General features: G+C 37.8%; 1 long non-coding RNA gene across 2 annotated transcripts in view; it reads right to left on the reverse strand.

Moving 5' to 3' along the window:
• Positions 1 to 17,311, reverse strand: part of LOC141425810 (uncharacterized) — a 57,893-nt gene extending 40,582 nt beyond the window's left edge. For both annotated transcript variants that reach the window (XR_012450941.1, XR_012450942.1), the window contains exons 1-2: positions 16,697 to 17,311; positions 16,255 to 16,336 (exon numbers count right to left, since the gene is read on the reverse strand). This is a non-coding gene — a long non-coding RNA (uncharacterized lncRNA). The remainder of the gene's footprint in view (positions 1 to 16,254; positions 16,337 to 16,696) is intronic.
• Between the last annotated feature and the right edge of the window lie 1,036 nt (positions 17,312 to 18,347).

An 18,347-nucleotide genomic window follows, 5' to 3' on the forward strand; every position in this document is an offset into this window, starting at 1 on the left:
ACTTCATAAAGCTAGTGAAGAACTGGATGGAGGAAATCACATAAACACACAATACAGGTAATGTAACCACTACATTCATGTTTTCTCCCCTTCCTATTCCACCCTCAGTATCCAACCATTAGTTTTCCATGCATGAAGATATTCCATGATAGTGTCACTAGTACAAAGATGTTGTGAACAAGAGATGTTTCAATTGCAACTCTTCCTCTTGCATTACTTTCTGTTCCAATCATTTACTTATTCTACCACACATTTACTTATTCCACTAAAATGATATTTCTGAAAGATGACTTCCATTCTAAAGCTTAAACAATAAAGTAAATGACTCATGTTTATCTCTCTCTCTTTTCTTCTAATGCCTCCATCTTTACTGCTTCACTACTTTTCTTCAGGTTGTGACAGTAAATGATGCTGATAATTTAAGATAGATTTGAATCAAGATCAAGCATATATAATTTTTAAGTTTTATCTCCTTCTGACATCAAACTTTCACTTTAAGAAGAAAAGAGCAAAGAAAAAAGAAGCAAAAAGCAAGTCTTAGTTTTTATAGAAAAATTAAAGAGAAATTGGAGAAAAGGATGAATAGTCATCTTGTGTACAAGAGAAAATTACACGACAAAGTGTTGTTATATCATAAGTGACTTCAATTTTTAAAGATACACAGGGTTAACATTTTTCTCTGGAAATAGTTACAATTTGCTGAGTGCTAAATAAAATGTTTGTTTAAAAAATATGATATATAATCTTTAATAAATGACTGTTTTTCCTTTGTTTTTTTGACACTTTCCTCCTGGAGAAAGCAAAGAATTTTATACATTTTCTTGTCTGTGTTTTTTGTTGTTTTTGTATTTTTGGCAATACTGGGGTTTGAACTCAGGGCCTTGCACTTGCAAGGCAGGTGCTCTACCGCTTGAGCCACACCCTCGGCCCATTATACACTTTCTTGAGATAGACTGAGAATAATACCTGACAGAATTTGAGTTGATAAAATGGCAGCTCTGAGAGATTAAGTAAATATACAGAGTTACACGACAAATTAGCATCAGGGATTTTAAATTTGGAATTGGGAGGGTGGGCAGCTGTAAAACAAGAAAACTAGGTATTTGCAGCATGGAGCAATACTCTTGGAAACAGAAACTGTGCTCTTGAGTCTTCCTCTCCATTCCCTTAGTTGTGCTCACCATGCACCACCTAACTGGATGTGGGAGACAGTGGGTATGTATGCAATAGAACTTTGTCTAGACGTCTGGGAAGGGGCACAAAAGTGATGTTTAAGATGAGCCCTGCAGAACAAAGAGGAATCAGCTGGTAGGAAGGGCATTCTAGGCAGATGGAAGGCTGTGCAGTAGCATGAAAATGTAAATGGATGTGGCCTGTGTGGTGAGAGATGAAGGAGGTAAAAGCTGAATCATGATCAGTTCCCCCTTTTGGAAAGGAGAGTATGGCAAGAGTAAAGAATGGACCTAAATTGGGATTAAAGAGACCAGTTAGGTATTCCCTGTCATCACAGAAAGTGTTGAAGGGGTCTATGCTATGCTATAATATTCATTTAATTGAGTTAAGCAACATTGTTTTCTTTGCTTTCTTTCTTTTTCTTTCTTTCTTTCTTTTTTTTTTTTTTCAGTACTTGGGATTGAACTCAGGCCCTGTACATGCTAAGCTAGGCAAGAGTTCTATCTCTTGATTCATGCCCCAGCCCCTCCATTTGTATTTTTTGTTTGTGTTTTGGTTTGCTTTGCTTTGCTTTGTTTTATTTTTGAGGTAGGATCTTGCTAATTTTACTTATGCTGGCCTCAAACTTGATATCCCCCTATGTCCTCCTCCAAAATTGCTGCAATGATGGGCATGTTCCACCAGCCTGGTTAACGTGAATTCTGAGTGACTGGACAGGACTGCACATCCCTCTGTTCTCACACCCAAATCCATTCATGTCTCAGAAAATTACGAAGTATGTCACAGATTTTTGGGATTAGCCTAAACAAAACATCTGTACAAGCCATGGTTGAAAAGCACAGAAAGCTGAGGATAAGACCCTGAAGGAAACCTGTTAATAAAGGGAAGACAGAGAAGAAAAATCCATGAAGGAAAACTTAAGAGGCAGAAGGAAATCACAGAAACTTAAAACTGAGTCAAGAGAGAGGAGGTGTATCAGAAAGGGGGATAGAGGAGGGGGAGCTAGCATGAGCCTTCAGAGCTGACTGAAGGCCAAGTTAGAAAAGGTAGAGAAGCAGAGCAAAGTCCACAGAGTTGAGGTTTAAGAGGTCATTAATGGACCTCGAAGGGCAGGTCCTATTACAAGTAAATTAGGAGCTGGGCATGATAGCATGCTCGTGCAATCACAGCACCTGGGAAGCAGAGACAGGAAGATTGGATTTTGAGGCCAGCCTGGGCTACATAGAGGAACCCTGACTCAAAAACAGTAAATTGTGACTGTGAAGGGGTAGAGACAGTACATACAGAGCATCTTTTTAAATTTATTAGAAAAGAAGGAGAGAGGAGGCCGGAGGACATGTAGGACTGAAGTTAGGAGTTTAGCATTTTGTTTTCATGTGTATACTTTGGTACCTATTTATTTTTTTGTTGCAGTGCTGGGGGTTGAACCTAATGCTTCACACATGCTAGGAAAGCACTCAGCCACTAAGTTGAATTCACACCCCGATTTTGTTTTTATTTTTTTAAACAGCAGACAGTTTGGGGCATACTTAATGATGGTATTGAGCCCAGGAAAAAGATACAGTCTTGGAATGCTCAGAACGACAGACACATAGATGCTCGAAAGGAAAGTAGAACTAAAGGTAGTTATCTGTGAGTTAAGAAATGAGAATTTCATCAAAAGAATCACAGAAAATCCTGGTTTCTGGTGATAATATATAAAATAGCACAGTAAAAATAATACTTTAGACCCTAAGGAGTCAGGAAAATCCAATGTCAAGTCCCAGCCTTTCCTCTCAGTACCAGCATACTTCTTGAACAAGAACTTCACCTCCTAAGACTTAGCTGCTTCATTCCTAAATAGCAAGAAATAAACTCACCTTAGTAAGTGATGTGAAGGGTTCAAGCTGTTCCTTACCAACATTCCCTATCCTTTCCTAGCTTTATTTTGTTCTTTTGTACTTAGAACTTTCCAAAATACTCAATATTTTAGTTCTTCATCTGTTTGTTATCTGTTACTCTTACTAAAATTCAAAGCAACAAAAGAGTCAGAATTTTTTCTAGATTTGTTCATTGCTGTATCCTCTACATTAATGTCTTCCACACAGTAGGTTCTCAAAAAATAACGAGTGAATTAATTAACTAATGATTAAGATACTGCAGAGTAGTTTCTCAACTTCCACATTACTGACCTTTGAAGGCAGATAGTTAATTTGGTTTTATGGTGCGGGGGGAGGCTGTTCAACGTCTTGTAAGATGTTTACCAACTTCCCTGGCCTCTAAGCACTAAGCACCCCCACCTGTGGCCAGCAAAATGGTGTCCACTGAGAGGAAAGATCAACCCAAATTGAGAATTTCTACTTACGGACTAAGTGCTAAAAATGCTTTAAATATTATTAGCAGGAAGGCATGCAAAACGGAAGTAGCACTTGGTCACCAAATTCTCCCACAACCTAGTTAATTTGAGGTAGAGAAAAATTCTGTAACTATGATGCTGTTGGCTTCACAGCAAACTGACATTTTATAATTATTTTACTAAGAAACATGTTTAGAAGAAAACAACTCAAATCAAGAAAGTACTTGCTAGTTTTTCTGGTAGTTGAAAGTGAGATGTTTTCTTCCTTGTCACATCTCTGGACAAACAACTATTCCTATCCATGTAGCCTTGTGCCATAACACACCACACAATAAGCAATCTACGAGCAGATGCTTTAAAGAAAATGACATCTCTGCCTCCACATTCTCATTAATAACAGAATGGGCTGGAGGTGTAGCTCAAGTAGTCGAGTGCCTACCTGGCATGCACAGGGTCCTGAGTTCAAGCCCCAGTACTGCCAAAAAAAAAAGTCCATTACTAATTAATAATGAATTATATGAAGCCTAAAGATACAGCTCAAGTTTTCCTCATCAGGATTACTTTCCCTTCAGCTTCCCCATTTTATCACTCCATTCCTTTACTTTGTATAGAAATCAGTTGGCTTGTGTTAAAATAGCCGATATTGACCCCTCAGACATGTGACAATCTCATAAAATAAAGAATGTTCCAAAAATTGCTTTTGGGAGCACGAAAAAACAAGGCCAGAAAAAAGATCCAGAAATATCTTGGCCCCAAGTTCCCCTCTAAGCACAGTCACAACTAACTAGGGAGTCACCATCTGACCACCAGAAAGCACAAGGCTAGGGCAACCATATGTCTGGTTTGCCTAAAACATCTCCAGTTTAAGTGCAATGTCCCAGTACACTAATTAATAGCAGCTCCTTTCACTCTTAAAATGTCTTGATGTAGATAATAAATACATGGTTGCCTTACCCAGAGTTAATTAGCATTGGACTGCCCAGGAAAACCAAGGCTGGCAGAGAATTTGCGAACTGGATCTTTGCCTTCCCATCTCTGAACCCTGGACATAACTCAGGCTTTTCTCAGCATTTGAAGGCAGACCCAGCTCCAAAGATAGCCATTTCTGTGGCACTAGCTCAAAGATAAACTATCTATGAGTCAATAAATGAATCAGTCTTCCACCTAGCTTATTGATCTATCTGTCATTTCTCTTCCTGTTCCCAAGAAAAGTGAAATGGTAATCAGGTTATGTCGCAGAGTCTGCTTGCTTAGGTTTTCCAAAGGCACTGAGATTCCCAGAGGCCAAGTGGTGTGAGTTGAATTTGGATCAGCCATCCTCTGATCCTAGAGCCTGCATATAGGGCTTTGCAGACTGCAAAGTGCTGGCCAGAAGAAACCTTGACAAGAGACTCCTTGCCCCATGGTCCAACACCCCTCTGAAAGGATAAGAATGGTAGGTAGAGACAGCCAACTGACCAACAAGGCCTATCTTGTTACCAGTAAGATGAGTCCTTCTTTTCCAAGACTAGGAACACAACTCAATAGATTACACAAGGGTCAAGGGGTGGCAACATAACCATGCTCCTACTCATATAGTGGCCCCAGTATATGGTTGTTCCCCAACCAAGCTGAGAACTCACTAACACCTAAAAGGTAGTCTGAGAGCAGACAACTTCTGCTAGATGAGTCCTGGTACTTCTCATGACCTAGAAGCCCTGCTCATCACCAGCCTCAGTGTTCTCAGTTCAGCTCCTGAGATTCAAGAATGATCTGCTTTGGTTTCTCTCAGGTGTCATAGCCTCTTTTCATATTTAGTTTCTTAGAACACGCTCCCACTTCCAATACTCATTTACTTCTCCCTTGTTTTCCATGTGAATGGGATATTCCTTCCAGGGAGCCCTCCTTGAATTCCCCAAATCATAATTCAGATCTCTTCATAAAACACCCAGCCTGTATTTCCTGCAGTCAAAGAACTCATCACACTCAGTTATGGGTTGTGATTATGTTTTTTATACATCAACCTTATTAAATTATTATAACCCCCTCAGCTAGCAGCTAGGTGAGGTGGCTCACACCATAATCCTAACTACTTGGGAGGAGGAGATTTGGAGGATTGTAGTTTGAGGCCAGCCCAGGCAAAAAGTTCACAAGATGCCCTTTCAACCAATAAAAGCTAGGCATGGTGATACTTATTTGTCATCCCAGCTACTGGGGATGCATACGTAGGATGACAATCCAGGTCAACATGAGCAGAAAAGTGAGACTCTATTCAAAAAATACCAAAAGTAAAAGAGGCTGGGGGTGTAGCTCCAATGGTAGAGCACTTGCCTAGCAAGCCCAAGGCCCTGAGTTCAAGCCCTAGTACAACAGCCAAATATATGCACACACACACACACGCTTTAGCCCTTGTGCCTTGCTCTTTGGTCTTCATTTTTCCTCTGAGTAGCATACATAATACCAGCTGCATGGCATATGCTCAAGGAGCACATACTGAGTGTCTCATTTCACTTTGGGAGCAGGGACTGTGGAGGAGGATGGCATGACCTATACCTCACCGTGTTATTTATGTCACCTACCATGCATCACACACTTTACTAGCAAAGTTATTGTGAAGATTGTCATAGATGATCATATATTTGGTGTTTAATAAATATGAGCTTTTGCTGTGTTATGTAAGCCTTGTATAATTCTAAGATATAAGTATTAGTATCAACTTTTTACCACATAAGAAATTGAGCCTCAGAAACATTACAGTGATTCGAAAGAAAAATAGCAAAGTCAAGAGTTTAGATAATAGCTGCCTGACTCTAAAACCCAACCTCTGTCATTACAGCATCCTGATTCCCTGTGAAAAGAGTGAAATAGAAGATGAAGGAGGAAAGGGAGAGGAGAAGGGTAGACAGGAATAAAAAAAAGCGAGGAGGGTTGCATTATTTTTTTCTCTCAATGCTACCCTACCCTAATCCTTGCAAGACTCTTCAAGCAAGTGTCATATTTCTTGTCATATGGCATCCAAGTTTCAAGTGTTTACAGTTGATTTTTGAGGGACAATATAAATCTGTGCATAATGAGGCTGCCACCTTTCTTGGACATGCTATCACCGCATGGAGAGACTGAAAGAAGTGTAGTCCCCACTGTCCCTTCTTGCATAGTAGCTTCTATCAGCAGATCCAGCAACCATCAGTTTTATCCTGATTCTAACCTTACCTTCATTCAACTCTGATTCTGGCTTATTGGAGTGAATCACCATCTTTGTGGCACACGATGAGTCAGATGGCCTGCCCAAGTACTCTCACAGATAGCGGTTAAGGATCAATACAGACGCATACAAGTTTCCGTGAAAGTGACAAGAAGAGGCATCAAATAAGCTGCGTGAGCCTGGTTTATAAACAACCTTTCACTAGTCATAGTAGCAAAGATAGGTAATATTTAAATACTAACTCCTAGTATCTGTAGAAAACTTGTCATGCCATATTAATGTCATCTCTAATCTTTTCCAAAAAGAGAAAAAAATATTTTAAATGTTTCCTCTATCAGCAACACAATCTGGAGAACTCAGAAAGACTCTATGTGAGCCATGCATTTCTTGACTGACATTTCTTGGATAATCCCAGAATGACATCTGGCCTCTGATGTAGAACCACCCTGGTCAGCTTATTGAACTACATTTCTTCTTTCATTGAACGCATGCTAGGTGCCAGGCTTCATGATCAATGCCAAGGTTAAATTGCGAACTAAGCAGAAATGATCCTTGCCTCCTGGAACCTGTAGTCTGGTATAAAAAAGGTAACCAAATAATTACAGATCCACAGAGATGAGTATAAACTAAAATATTCCTCTCAAAGAAAATAGTCAATTCAAATCTTTATTGTATGATGTGCTTATTTTGGTAACTAAGTCTGATTGAAAATTTGGCTCTAATATTCAAAAAGTTGCCAGTTATTCTCCCAAAAGACAAAGCTTGCTAATTTAATGAAGAAAAAAATTATTTTTCAATATGGGCAGTGTCCTGTAATTAGGGTTACCTTCACATGCATGTCTTCCAGAGAAGAAAATGATGTAACAAGTATTCTGAAGGTTAAAGCTAATAAACATTGTCCATTTGTTTTGTGAGAATCAGTGAACTAAGAACACTCATTTTATTTCGAAGAATTATGAAACTTCAGAGTTGGGAAGGAAGATTGCAATGAAATCTTATTCTTTCTTATCTTAAGACAAGGAATGGGTCCCAGAGGAGACAAATGACTTGCTCAGTATCACAGTATTAGGTACCTAAGTGCTACTGTAAATAGAGCTCAAGTTTCCCAACTTGGAGCTCTCTCCTTCTAAACAAATCGCAATGAACTCTGATTTTTTTTCTTAAGAGTGCTAATTTACCAAAGAGGTAGTGGTTTGTTTTTAAAGTGTGCTCTCTGAGTTCAAAGAAGCACTCTCTTTCACACACACACACACACACACACACACACACACACACACAGACATACAGAAGCATATATATACACTAAAAGAATAAGGCAAATATTTTGCTTAATGGGAAGAATACAGTCTGAGAAATGTGTTATCACACAAACATCACAGCGCGCACAAACCAAAACAGCCATGACATCACTAGGCAGTATAATCTCCGGGGCCATCAGCATATGCACAGTCCATGATTGCCTAAAGTATCGTTATGCAGCACGGGATCACAAATAGTAATCTACCTTTCCACTGCTAGTGTTACATGACAAACCGAAAAAAAAATCTGTTCTTTGTCAATTCAGCCCCAACAAAACGCTTTCAGACAAAGCACAGTGGATTACTCAAGGTACTCTGCTTATATTCATGGGATTGTTTGATTTTATATAAAAAAACCAGTTTAGTGTTTAAACATAAAACCCTAAGTTGAATAAACCAGAACTCTTTCAGGGACTTAAAGTAAATATTATATTATTATACTTAGTCTTTGGCAAGAAACATCTTTTTCCAAGGTGTCTTTCATGTATATTCCATATTGTGGTTAATTCAGGGTTTACCCTAGCAACTTAGCTTATTTTAGGTACTCAAATACCATAAGCTCAGTTATAGTTGATGAAAAAAAAAAGGACAACTTGAAAAAATGACTTAAAGTATAAATTTCTTCAAAAACAAGGCAGAAATTTGATATGAAATTACCCATGTTCTAGAGCTGCGAACATGCTTAGATCTCCTGAGAGTTTGTATCCTATTCACTTGAATATTGTTACTCAAAGCAACGACAGGAGAAAAGATCCATGAAACCTATCCCACCTTTGGTGACACCCACCCCCTCTACTGCAATAGGTTAGTGCAAGCCAGCTACAAAAATGTAACCAGGAATTTCTTTTTCTGGGCCTAATTTTCTCATGTAAACAATGAAAAACCTGGAATGAATTATCTTTTAAGTTTCTTGCAGTGGCAAAATACCCTAAGCAGTTTAGTTCTCATTTTTTATTATTTGCCCCAAAATCTGAACAAGAATCAGCACATGTCCCAGGATGGAGCAATCTGGCATGATGATAATATACACAGCAAAGGAGGCCCGGCGTCAAATCTAGAAGTACCATGAATCACAGGTGTGTTAGTACATGAATCCTGGGCAGAAAGCAAGAGAAAAATAGTCTCACCAAGAGCACGGACATCAGACATGTCTTGAGAGGTTGATATAAATATAGTTCCAATGAAGAGACTTTAAATTGCTAAATGTATTACCACATAAAGATCTTTTTGTTTTATAAAATATTGTTCACATGTTGCTATTTTCCTGAATCTATATGAGCTATGGAAGTGGAACTGTAGGTAGGTTTCATCAGATACAAATCTTAAAGAAATGAAGTATCATTTCTTTAATCTAAGAGATTTACATTAATTTAGGTAACCCCCACACTATCACACACAGCTACTTCACACAATGCAATTACATCAACCATAACCTTATCTCCAATGCAAAAAATGCCTAGGCTTTATGTTGTAGTTTTGGAGGTGAAATTCCTTGGCAAAAGGAATAATTGGCACCAAAAAATGAAACCAATTTACCCTTAAGAGTACAGAAATAGCCAAGCACAGTGGCATAAACCTATAATTCTAGCACGGAGGCAGCTGAGGTGGGGTTGGGGGTTGGGAGCGCTATCTGGGCTAAGTAGTGAGTCTGAGACCTACATAGCAAGGCTCTGCCTCAAAAAAACAAAAATGTTTTCAAAGGAATACAGAAATACCTCTTTAAAAATAATGTGCTTTGTAGAAAGCATAACTTTCAGCTAGGACTGGTGATGCATGCCTTGTAATGCCAGCATTTAGAAGGGTGAAGCAGAAGAATCACAAACCTGAGGCCAGCCTGGGTCCCATGGCAAGACCCTGTCTCAAAAAGAAAAAAAAGAAAGAAAGAAAAGAAAACAAACAAAAAAAATCAAGAAAACAGAAAAAAGAAAGGAAAGAAACAAAAAGAAAAATATAACTTTATATTAATTATTCTTTGTGCTGATTAAATTATCTAGCCAATTTTATAATGCAGCTCATGAAAGTGGGGTTATTGCCAACTAAAATTGTCGGAAGAAATGATATCCATCTCCCTGAAGGAATATATAGTCCTTTAGAGATAAGTGCATTTAAAGAAAATTGTTTTGGACAACACTCTTCCCACTGTAGGTTTTTGGCTCTGTTCATAGTACTATGTCTTTACAGATGCCTTTAGTAACAGTGAGGAGTCTACACTGCAAATGCAATTCTTAGCCACTTGGCAAAGTATACATAGTAAGTAATATCAGAATTCAGACTTTGTTGTTGTTTTTTGTTTGAGACTAGTTAAAAATGCCTTCAGGTTAGACTAAAATTTAAAAAAAGAGAGAGAGAGAAACAGATTGATAAAACAAACAAGAACAAAGGAAAGAAGACCAAATGAATTTTCTTTTTGAAACAGTAAATAATTACAGGTAAGTTGGTTAACTGGGACCTTATGTTAAATGTGTGTGTGTGTGTGTGTATTTTCAGAAATAGGAGCAAAAGAGTAGACTGAACATACATTCTTTTCCATTCCAATTACTCTGACATAATCAAATAAACAAATACCTTTATAACTCATAACAGCACTGGAAAATAAGGAGGGATGTCAACAGTGAAGACCATGAGATAATCATAAAAGATATAGAGCAGATAGGACTGAGTTCATAGTGCAACTAGACCAGAGAAACACACGCAGGTGAGAAGTAGCTGGAGGTGAGAGTGACTATGGGAACTTCTGAGCAGAAGGAAGTCAAAGAGCAATTGTTTTAGTGTTTAAATTTCTCAGTGCATTTTCAGCAACTGGGCAGGTCAGCCAGCCCCCTACCTCTTGTATTATGTTGAGCTAGAGAACCATGATTGACCACAGGCTAAAATAGACCAAAGAGAGGGGGAAATTCATTGTCACAGGTCCCTAGTGACACCCTTGAGACCAGCTAGTGCTCAGATCTCCTCTGAGCAAGCTGTCCTGTCCTGTCCTGTCCGCACAGTCCCTGTGGGTGACCTCTTATAACCTGAATCAGCTGAAATGAGCACAAGCATTCAAATTTGTATTCCAACAGAGCTAAGGAGCCAAGACGGGAAAGATGGAATATAAGAAAGCATAGCAAGAAAAAATAATTAAAATATATTATTAAGCTTACATCATTTTAAATCATTGATGCATAATACTAAAAGTCATTTTTATTATAATGTGGAATTAAAATTTCAAATGATCCAGATTGGAGGTGGTGAAGCATAACAGAATGAAAACATATTATCAATCTTCATTTTGTTTTGGGGGAACATATAAATGCTGGTAACTCTGTAGTCAAAACTAATTATGATTAAAAATGTCTCATGAGAGCCAGGCATAGTGGTGCAAGCCTATAATCCCTGCATTTGAGAGACTACATAGTGAGAATTTGTCTCAAACAAACAAAACAATACCAAATATATATTATGAATTTAAATGCAAAACTTATGGTTAAATAGAATGGATTAAGCTTACATATTTATCTTATTTTAAAATGTTACTAAAAACTTAAAAGGAAATTAAGCATCCACACAGGTATACCAGTAAGAGTAAAGAGAAATGGAAAAGAAATTATGGCAAACAATGTTTGTAGATGGAAGGAAGAGAGAAGGAAGGCCTCTAGTGACTGGTTTAATGGATCAGAAAGGGCTAAATTTAATGTCTGAAGAGATGATGCCAAAAAGAAGCAAGACAATTTGTACAAAAAAAAAACCCACAGATGAGTTGGAGTCAATTGGACTTCAGGTACGTCTCTGAAGGTAAAGATGAAGGATGGAACAGAAGAATGGATTCAGAAAGATGTCCGAATAGGAATCAGTCAGACCCAAAGCATTCTCTCCACACCAAAAGCCAAGTGGTTAACCTACCTGAAGAAGACAGGAAAGTAAAGATTCTGCAAATATTGAATCTGAAAAGTTCTGGGCCCCAGGGTTTTGAGACACACCTGATAGATTAAACAAAAGTCCACATGAAAATGTCTGTGACCTCTCCAACCTTGGCAGCAGAACTATTATCCCCATCTCACCCAAAAAAGGAGAGTGGAGAAGTCTGGGAAACCATCCCGTCCAAGAGAAAGGCATATTGATCATTACACAGTATTATTAAAGGCGTTGCTTAGAGTCAGTACATCCCGAGTGTCCACTGATTGAACCTGTGCCATGTCAGTGATTACATGTTTTTAATACCATCCTTGGAGGCCCCCAGTAAATATCTCTTCCTACATTTGATTAGTAGGAAGCCCATCAGTCAATAAGACCCAGCCTCATGCACAGAACTTACAATAAGCTATTTAGAGCATCTTGCTTAAGTGTAACTAGCCAAGCAAGAGTCACCGGATATTTGAAGGAAGCTTCCAACGTGGAAAGTGAAGATGAAAACCAATAATAAGTAAACAAAACTTGGAGGAAAGAGATAGTTCAGAGAGCAGAAGAAAACTTAAAAAGCTATATTTTGGAGCTAGGAATGCAGGTTAGGGGTAGAACACTTGTTTACCAAGTGGGAGATCCTGGATTCAATCTATAGCACTGAAAAAAAAAAAAAAGATACTGAATCTTAAACAAATAAACTAAGAATAAGATGCTTCTTTTTTAAAAAGAAAATTCTTTCCACATGAAGAGAAATTTTGAAATAAATAAGATTAGAAGCATAAGGTTATAGAACTTGTACAGGAATTAGATCAAAATAATAAATAAATAGAAAAGAGACCAGAAAGGGGGAAAGAGGGAATAATTCAGGTCAGAGATCTGAATTATAGTTTCATAAAAATAAACTGAAAGATTATACAGAGTAAAACCTTCAGAATCACAGCAGTCATCACCAGAGCAACACATTGAAATGTGAGTTTTGCTGATAAAGAAATTACAAACGCTTATTGAACAAAGTTAGTCATGAGCTCAGCGGCTTTATGGTAAAATAATGAGTGATTGACTCTTCCTGAAATTGAGGGTTTAGTCAGTCATAAGATCACATCATGCCAATTTGTGAGCAGTTGAGTTAAGAGACGTTTTCTTGTGGTTTAAAGAATACTGCTCCTAGATAAAAGGACCAATAGATTGGAGTCTCTTCTAGAAAGCCAGACATCAGATGTTTGAAAGCTCATGACTACTCAAAAGGAGTTACCCACAAACTGACTCGAATAATGCCCAGAATTCATTTCTCCATCTGTCCAATTTTCATTTAGAATGAGATCTTGAATCATGTTATAAAGACACTGTTAACAGCAACAGTATTTTTGTTCCAAACATTTACTGATTACATGTCACATGACCATAAAAAGACATCAGAAAACAGGATTATCAAGTTACAGGGACAGAAAGATGAACAAAACAATGGATTTAAAACTTTTTAGACAGAAAATTTTAAAACTACACAAAAAAAAGAATAATATCATAAACCCCATGCATTAAGAATTATAAGCCCCCTGGTCAATTGTTTAATATGCCCTGATTTCCTTCACATCACTGGATCATTTCACAGCAAAAGTATAGTGTGAATAGAAAAGAGAATACATGCTTGATTTCTCCCTTTAGTTACTAGTTTTCAAATTTACGTGGTGTTAGCAAGCATCCTCCAAAGATGACAAACAGTCCTGGAATTTTGAGGGGAGTTTTGGCTGTGTGCACATGCATGCCTGTCTCTGTGTGTTTTAATATCTCTAGAGGTTTCCACATATTTGATGTGTTTCACTTCATTGCGCTACTATTTCATTGAGGACCAAATGGTCTATCTTTGCCTAATAAAGGACTTTCCTAGTTGGCTCCAGAGTACTTTAGACATAACACCAAAAGTCATTAATAGCTTTCTGTACCATATCAGTGAAGAATTTTCTCCCTAGGAGCCCTGGCTCCTTTTGGAGGGAACAGTATTGAGAGACAGATTGAGATCTGGCTACTGGGTTTTGAAACTAGTAAATGAACATACCTGCCTGATGTTACTTCTAAGTGTCCTCTGTGAGTAGAGCTCAGAAATCTATATTTTTTGTATTAAAATGCATTGCTATTACTATTGACATTTACAATATAAATTCAAATGGCAAGACCTTAACTTAAACTCTTTGATCTTAAATCTGAATTTTTTTCTCCTGTGTCAAAAATTCTAGTTCCCAGAACCAACCTAATTTCTCACATGCTATCTCATAGTACACAAAACAGTCTCAAAAAGTGGGGGATAGATGGAGAGACAGGACAGAGGAGGAGGCAAGGGACAGGAAACAGGAGAAAGAGAAAGAAGAAAGGAAGGAAACAAAGGAGGGAGGGGGATATCAAAATAATAACAATATTTATCACCAACAGTAAGATTAGGAGAAACAGTTTAATTTCTTTTTAATTTGCCCATAATAATTGCACACATTATGGTGTGCAGTGTGATATTTCAATAATGGTGATGACCAAACCGGGATAATTAATTCATCCATCACCTTAAACATTTATAATTTTGTTAAGGTGAGAACATTCCAAAATCTTTCTTCTAACTACTTAGAAATATATAGTAAATTATTGTTAACTGTATTCACCCTACTGTACTACAGAACACTACAATGTATTCCACCTATATAACTGGAATTTTGTACTATTAATCAATTCTCTCAATTCCCCTCCCCCTTCCAGGTTCTGGTAACCACAATTCTATTCTTCACATCTATGAAATCAACTTGTTTAGCTTCCACAAATGAGTGAGAGCATAAAATATTTGTCTTTCTGTGCCTGGTTTATTTTGCTTAACATAATGTCCTCCAGGCTCATCCATGTTGTCACAACTAACAGTATTTCATTCTTTTTTATGGCTGAGTAATAGGCTATTGTGTATATATACCACATTTTCTTTATCATTCATCCACTGATAGACATTCAGGTTGATTCCATATCTTGGTTTATTATGAATAGTACTGGAATAAATATGGGAGTATAAATGTCTCTTTGACAAACTGATTTTCTTTCCTTTGAATACTACCCTAGTAATGGGATTGCTAGAACAAGTGATATTTCTACTTCTAGTATTTTGAGAAACCTACAAACTGTTTTCCAGACTAGCTATACTAATTTACATTCCCACCAACAGTGACTAACCCCACACATACTTAGGGTATTGCCTATGACTGTGTCACTTGCAATAATTCCTTTCTGATTATGACAACTCAATTTTTAAAGATTGCTGCTTTGTGGTTAATTTTTTATAATCATATTCAACATTTATATGCTTTTGAATTCAAAATGAAAACAAAATATATTCAGACACATCTAGCTGCTAATTCTGTCTCTTTCAATCCCTTCCTCACACTCCCATAAATAAACAACTCTTGTGTTCGTTTTTAAAACTTAAACAAATTTATATTCAGATTATCTTTCTCTTATATAGATATTGGCACACATTTCCCACAATGTTTTTGTTTGTTTGTTTGTTTTTTTACTTAACAATAAACCCTAGAGATCATTCCTTAAATTTACTATTTTTAAAAGTGCTTTACTTCTGACCCCAGGTGAGAAATTTTGTCTATAAAATGGGACCATTAGTCGGCTGCTGGTGGGAAAAGAAAGATTTAATTGAAATGTATTGTAAAAAAAATATGCAGATTGGGGCTCTGTAGTAAACCTTCATAAAATGACTCACCAAGTTCCCAGCATCCCAGCATCGTGCTGGGAAAAATTAGAGTAGGTGGCTTTGCTTTTGAGAGGCACACACAGTGTACAATTTTACCATGCAAAATGCTTTTGCTACTACAATTTTCCTTTGCTTTGCCTTTTTGAAAAGTAATGTTCCTTCCTATTTTAGTGATGCCATTTGCATTCCTATTATTCACATTGATCTGGGACTTCCATTTTTATCTTCCCTTTGTTACTTGTTTTCATTCCAGCATTTCTTCTTTTGCTCTCTGCCTTTCCTTTAGCTTGCCCTTTAGTGGAGGCCTCATGCTATGGGAACTGTGCCATGAAATTTCTAGCCATCATGCCAGGCCTTGTCCCAATTTAATGCTAAGTTCCTTGAACTATTGCCAACAAAGCTAGGACATCCCACACACGTTTGCTATGGAAACACCTTCATGACTAATGGTCTCTCAAATTAAGGCGTTTTAAAATTGAAGCTAGAAGTGGTTTTCATTTTTTTTAAAGCATATTCTGCAGCTGAGGGAAAAAATAGAGCAATTCCCTAAAAGTTATGAGTTGCCATATTATTTTACGGACTTAATTGAGAGGTAGACTCCCACAACCCTAATCCCAAGGTAAGTGCAAATTGAAGGTCAGAGTTTGCTCACACTCACCTGTGTCTTTAACTGGGAGCCTCTGTTCTCTTCTGTTGCATGTTTATGACCACAGGTGTCTGGGTTGTGCCAGGTTCATTCCCTTGGAACAGAAGAAGAAACATTCAAGACCCTGCATGATTTGGATGCCGCCAGGTAGTGCAAGCCATCACTTTAGCCTAAGACTGTGTTCATTTCCCCTTGATTCTTAAACACCTTGTGAAAGCATCGTCTTCTCCTGGAAGACAACTCCTCCCATCCCAACATGATTTCTTAGGTGCCCATAGAAATCTCTGTGACCACCTCAAGGACAAACACCATGTTTTGTTTATTCATTCATTGTCATGGGAATGAATGACATGCCTGACAAGAATTGGTTTTACTCAATCCATGATGGTAATTCAATGACTGAATGATGTGATATGTCTCTCCAGTGAGAAAGAGAAATCACACCACCACTTACATGCATGCTGCATTGAAGTTTCTGCATTCAGATTTCCTCTGTTTCGTGTCTGGTTGAAAGTAATGAGTTTTTAAAGAGCACTGATTTCTGATCATTATAACAAAAAACCAGTGGGTACCTACAGCAAGACAGAAACAAGACTTTCATATTATTTTTATATTTGAAGGAGGCCACTTTGTTCTTTCAACAACCCAATGTTCAAGACCCAGACAACCATCTCAGGAATCCTCTTCACCCTGTATGAAACCTTGCTATATGGTGCCTCAATGCCACCCACATTGGAAGCAGTCTTGTTTCTGCCATATCCTTCTGATCTTCCCTTCCATTTCACCCCTAATGAAGATTGGTCATGAGGTCATGTCTACCGACCCCAATGAATAAGTGGCAAAAGTTGCTAATCTGATTTATCTGTCTGTGCCAGTGAGAAAGACAGAGCAATGGCTCCCTGGTTGATTATAAGATTCACCTACACAAAATTACGGATGGCTAAACCATTCTTAGCTAGTCCTATTCAGTAGGTTTGGGTTTGACAGAGGATTTCTCATTCTGTTTAAAGCATTTTCTTTAACTCTTTTAAAGCATCTTGAAGCACTTTCTTGCAGTAATGAGGCAAGTTTTGGAATTATCCAAAGAGAAACACAATCAGAAGACATACATTATGCTCTCTAACAAAGGCCATCAAAAAACACCCCACTGTTGGCTGCCCATTTCCTGAATGGGAAAGCAGTGACTTTGCAGCTCCATAGGGAAAACAGAGGGAAATATCTTCCTTCTTAGGTGACCAGTGGAAGTCATTTCTATTCTTTTTAGGACTTCAAAATCTCCAAATGCAATGAACTCATTTTGGGTCAGTTCCTTGACCACAGAAGGAGATTTTAGCCCTAATTACATGTTATATCTTTGCAATAGATGTAATTTTTAGATACAAGCTCATTTAAGCTCATTTTGTACACATATTGTACAAAAGTCATTTCCCAGTCCTCCTGCCCCTATTGGAGGAGAGGTCCAGAACTCAGAAATCAAGCCAGATGCAGTGGCTAACTTCCTAGCTACTTGGGAGGCTGAGGTGGAGAGGATATCAGTTCCAGGCCAACCTGAGGAAATAGTTCATGAGACCCCATCTCAACAATACCTGGGCACAATGGCACACGCCTATTATCCCAAGCTTTGCAGGAGTCTAAGATTGGGAAGATTGTAATTCCAGGCCATTCTGGCCAACTAGCTCAAGCCTAGTTTGCACAAAGCCCTGAGTTCAAACCCCAGTACAAAAAAAAAAAAAAGTCAGAAATCCCTGAGTCCAGGAAGGTGGATGGTTTCACTTACAGTTACTTTTTTCTCATTATCAAGATTTCTTTCTCACTTCTCCCTTTCCTGACTCTGTGATGCAGAGGTCAACAGAACAGCCTTCTCCTGTACTAATCACATGAGGTTTTGGGTTTTTTTTGTTTGTTTGTTTGTCTTGGGGGGTAGAGAAATTTTTTTTTTATACTTCTTTCCCTCGCAATAATATTCTCTGGACTCCCAATAAAATCTTAATTGGCCAAATATTACAAATGAAACAATTTTAATTTTACAGGAGGTAAAAAGTACATTCTCAGTGCAACTAGGAGGACCCATCCTTAACTATAAGAATGACAGAGGATGGGGGAGC

The sequence above is a fragment of the Castor canadensis genome, chromosome 8 (assembly GCF_047511655.1).
Source record: "Castor canadensis chromosome 8, mCasCan1.hap1v2, whole genome shotgun sequence".
Taxonomy (NCBI): Eukaryota; Metazoa; Chordata; class Mammalia; order Rodentia; family Castoridae; genus Castor; species Castor canadensis.